At 40.4% G+C, this 4,917-nt stretch overlaps 1 pseudogene; it reads right to left on the bottom strand.

Annotated features, from left to right (window-relative positions):
* Positions 1-2,602: 2,602 nt before the first annotated feature.
* On the bottom strand, positions 2,603-4,091 carry LOC114488320 (annotated as a pseudogene).
* Between the last annotated feature and the right edge of the window lie 826 nt (positions 4,092-4,917).

Here is a 4,917-nt window from a genome sequence, read left to right as displayed (position 1 = left end):
TTGAATGAGGCTGCCAAGAACTAACGATGTAGAGCAGCCCCACTGTCATCCAACTTTAGAGACGGCAAATGAACTCCATCTGGAGTACCAACGTCGATGGATTAGTAGCGGTGACCTGGTTCTCCCCGATGAGAGGGACTGCAAGACCACATCTGGTCCCTGCTAAGATGAATCAGCAATGTGTAACCTTAATGAGAAAGGGAGAGTGGAAGCACATGGGCTTGGGGTCGGCCAGCCCAGCCTTACGCAGTTCTGGGACTGAATATCTGTTCACACATTTTTGCCAATACGAAATGCAAAAAGAAAGTTTCTTGTTTTTGCATATTTCCATTATAAGTGTGGTTGAATGGTTTTTCATTTGCTTGGTGTCCATCTAAATTTATTCTTTTGTGAATTGCTTTCCCATTATCCTTTGTCCATATTTTCAATTGTCTTGCTAATGTGACTTACAAGAGTGCCTTATATATAAAGATAAGATTTTTCCCTACCATTTTCCAATTTGTTATTTTCTTTTAATTTGTGTATGATGATATTAATATATCACAAACATTATAAGCAAACCCTGAAAATAAAAAATATAAATTGCGAAAGACTGACTTTGCCAGAATTAAACATACTTTCAGTCTTGAACAGATGGAATAAATTAAAGATGAAATAGAGTATTTGGCTAATGTATACAATAAAGTTGATTTATAAGAGAGAAGAATGCATATCTTACAAACAAAAATGCTTACTTTTCTCAAAATCTAATGGTATGTTTCACTGTATTCATATATCAGGTCATAAGACATTTCCATAAGAACAGAAAATGTACACTCATGTTCTTTGACCTCCCTGAAATAAATTTGGGAATTAATTTAAAAATAGGTTAACAAAATATTCAAACACTGGAGTTAAAATAATAACAATAAAATAAAATAAAATAAATCAGTCCCCTTGAGTAACTTCTGGGCCTAAGAGAAAATAGAAGTCCAATTATAGGTAGTTTAAAAAATAATAATGACACTACCATGAGTATTAGCTAAAGCTATACTCAGTGGAAAATTATATCTGTAAGAGCTCTATTTAAAAAACAAAGTAAGTGAAAATTAATGAACGAAGGATTCGAGGTAAGGAACTACAAAATAAATTGTTCAGGATAAAGGCATAATTAACATAGCAGAAAACAAAGAGTCCAAGTGTCGGTTCTCTAAAAAACATAACAAAATTGATAAAATGTCCATGAGAGTACTCAAGGGGAAAAAACAGTAAAATTACCAATCTATAATATTAGAAAGAAATTAAATGATACCATACATATGGAGGGACATATGAGGATTGAAAATGCATGCCACTTAAATCTTCATGGTAATAAATTTTAAAATCCACATTTATGTTAAAAACAACTTCCAAGAAAGTGTAAATTAGTAAAACTTCCTTAAGAAGTATAACACTTTAAATGAACAGATAACCTTGAAAGAGTAATGGAGGAAAATAAAATTATTTAAAATATAATGTAATAAGTCACTATGAGTAAGGAGTATCCTCTACTCCTTCTCTCCTAGTGAATACAACCACAAAATCGGTAGAGGTGCATGGGGACGCTATTGAAGAACTCAGGGAAGTTAACAGTAGCGGGTGGCATGGGGAAAGAGATCAGAATTCAAAATACCACTGAACCAGCAGTGAGTTTACCATTGTCTTTCCTGCAAGATCACCCAAGCTTCAGGCAACAGTCCGAAACCCAAAAGTAGGCCTGGGTACAGACAGGGAGCCCTCCAGAAGAGGCATTTAAGTTCAGACTCAGGGGCTGGAAAAGAGAGAGTGTTCATATTTGTTTTTCCTCACTCAGTTTTCATACTTTTCGAACTTCAGGCAATCCCTTGCAGCAGTGATTCCTGCAAAGTGGCAGGAATCTTCAGGAGGCAAAACTTGGAAGAAAGATGTTTCTCATCAGCAAAGTTGGAAATCCAAGAAGATGGGGCCAGAGCTCCCTGGCCTGCCATTTGGCCCAGATGACAACACAGTCACAAAAGTGTGCAGGGGAGTGAGGTAATGAAAGTCTCAGCTTTGGGGCAGAGGACAGAACAAGGGAACCTGGGAAAGTGAAATGTAATAAGGAGATCCTGGGGAGCAAAGAGCTGGGGAACTTTGGGGCATTTCTGAGTGGCTCATGCATGCATCGGATCTTAATTAGTAACTGAACTGTAAGAGACAACAACACCCAGTCCCAAAATGACCACTCGGGGGCTCACATGCAGGAAAAACCCTTACAGCATGGCAAAAACTTGGAGGTCTGCATGAACATTGGAACCAAGGCCCACAGAAGGCTGGTTGGACCTGGTGACCTCAGCCTCCCCAGGTTAACTGCCAGCCGAAACATAAATATCAACACTTTCTATGGGATTTAAACAAGGCTCAGAATTTCATAACATAATATTCAAAATAGCCAGGATACAATTTGATATTACTTGCCATACCAAAAAGAAAAATATTACCACTTGCTAGGGAAAAGACAATGCCAGATGACTTATTCTGGAATTATATCACAAAGACTTTAGAACAACTCTCATACAAATGCTTCAACAAGCAACTATTAACTTTTTTTTTAGAGATGAATGGTTTATTCGGTAACCAGGAGTAAAAGAGGAATTCTCAATTCCTTTTGTCTCTTTGGTGACTGAACTGTGATAGTCAAATGCATAGCAACATATGAGCATATCCTTGCAGTCCTTGATCTTTTGCAGAAGGGTAAAGGTGCCTGAGTTATGTGACTTGCAATTATTATCTTCCAGACAGAAGTGCCAGCTGCTGTGCTTTGCAGTGCATCAGCAGTTGCTGCATTTTCTTTTTTGTCTTCAGGCCTCATGGCAAGAATCAGAAGTACTTTCTTAATGTTCCTGGAATCTGTGAGAAACATGGTAACTTGGTTGATGCCCATGTTCCAGCCAGCTGTGGGGGACAGCCCTTAGCCCAAGACAGTGCAGTCCCCATCCATGGCATGGGTTATTCAGCTCGATGTAGGCATTGCATTCTTTTCTTGTTCCTGAGAAAAAGTTCAAAGCGTCCTCAAAAAGGACACTTTGGAGTGGTGTCCTTTTGCCAAAGGGCTCATGAAGGGTGATCGCAGGTGAAGGTAGGACTGACGTGTGTTAGTTCTAGGAACTCCCCCACAAGCTTATCAAAGAGGCTGCCTGTGCTTTTGACACAGAATTATCAAGAATTTTGTGAGTTTCTTCTGATTCCAAGACAAAGACTTTGGTTTCAGGACAGCTTCTCCCCCAGGGCTTTCGCAAGCTCTTCTCCTATGTTGATTTCCCGGAAGGGTGGGGTGGAGCCAATCCTGCAGGCTTGGCTCCTGGGCCAGCTGGATGGTAAGTGACCCTGAACCTGCCTGTTAAGTGTGTTACCATCCCTGAAATCCTCTTCTCCATGATTTCCGTATCATGACAGTCTGCATAGGCCTTGAAGAACTCACAGATGGCGAACTCAGGACTGTGAGTCATATCAGTTCCTTCCTTCTGGAACTGGTGTTGAGTTTCGTAAATGCCCCCAATCATCAGCATCTTATGGCAGAGTTCTGGAGCACTTCTCACATATACATCCGCGTCCAGCTCATTGTGGGGAGTGATAAAAGGCTAGGCCATGGCTGTACCTGGGATGAGGTGTTTCAACATGGGAGTTTCAATCTCTAGGAATCCCATCTCACCCAAGAAACTTCTGAAATATGTGATGATCCTAGAGCAGCTGATGAATTTCTGCCTCATAAAGTCATTCAGGATCAAGTCCAAGTATGTCTGACAATATTGTGTTTCTTTGTCTTTGAGGCCAAAGTGCAGAGGGGGTAACATATGCAAGCAAGGAGACAGCAGCATGGTCTCCTAGGGAATGACGCTCAGCTTACCCTTCTTGGTTTTCCCAGGATTCCCCTGACCTCCAGTTATGTCTCCTCAGTGCAGTTTGTTACCGATATGAATCAAGTCTTCTTTGGCCTAGCGTAGCTGTCTCTCACTGAGTTCCTTCGACTTGACCACCTCCTCCACTACTTTCTTCTGAGCTTTCAGGGGTCTCTTTAGCTCATTGTTGCTCAGTTTTGGCTCCCCACCGTCCATATTCACCTGAGGCCCCTGCACTATCACCACCTCTCTGAAGGCCCAAACTGAAAGAAAAGAGGGTTGTCCCACCATTCCTGAACATTCTTGAAACAAATGGAAACATAGAGATAGTCTGCCTAACAAAGATGTAAAGAAGTACATGAAAATGTTAGAAGTGAAAAATATAATAAATTAAAAACTTAATAGTTTCAGCAGTAGACTGGGCATGATAAAGAGGAGTCCTATCAATCTAGAATCATATGTAATATAACCATATACTGCACACACAGACATGTATGTGTATACGCACACACATGTAATACCAAATGCTGAGGGATGCAGAGCCACTAGAACTCTCATACGTTTCTATTGTGGGTGAACAATGGTACATGCACCACTCTGGAAAGCATTAAGGCAGTTTCTTATAGCATTAAACATACTTTGCCATATGATCTAGTCATCTCACCCCTGCATATTTATCCCAAGTAAATAAAAGTTTCACACAAAAACCTATACACAAGCTTGCATGAACCTTAAAGTTATTATGCTGAGTGAACAAGTCAGCCTCCCAAAATTATATACTGTATGGTTCCAGTTCCATGACATTCTCCAAAGGACAAAACAAGAGGGAGGGAGAGTGGATCAGCGGCTTGCCAGGTGTCAGGGGTGAAGGGAGGATGTACCTGCAAAGGGAGTTTTTCACCGTGCCTTCTGTATTGTAACTGTAGTTACCTGAATCTGTGTATGTGTGTGAACTCATGTGCCTGTACACATGCACACACAAAGAGAAAAAGTCATTTTTACTGCATGACAATTTTAAAAATAAACTGTTAACGTTGGCTCT

The sequence above is a fragment of the Phyllostomus discolor genome, chromosome 3, assembly GCF_004126475.2.
Source record: "Phyllostomus discolor isolate MPI-MPIP mPhyDis1 chromosome 3, mPhyDis1.pri.v3, whole genome shotgun sequence".
NCBI classification, from domain to species: Eukaryota; Metazoa; Chordata; class Mammalia; order Chiroptera; family Phyllostomidae; genus Phyllostomus; species Phyllostomus discolor.
The sequence above is the reverse complement of the archived record's forward strand: the minus strand, read 5'-3'. Positions and strand labels throughout refer to the sequence as shown.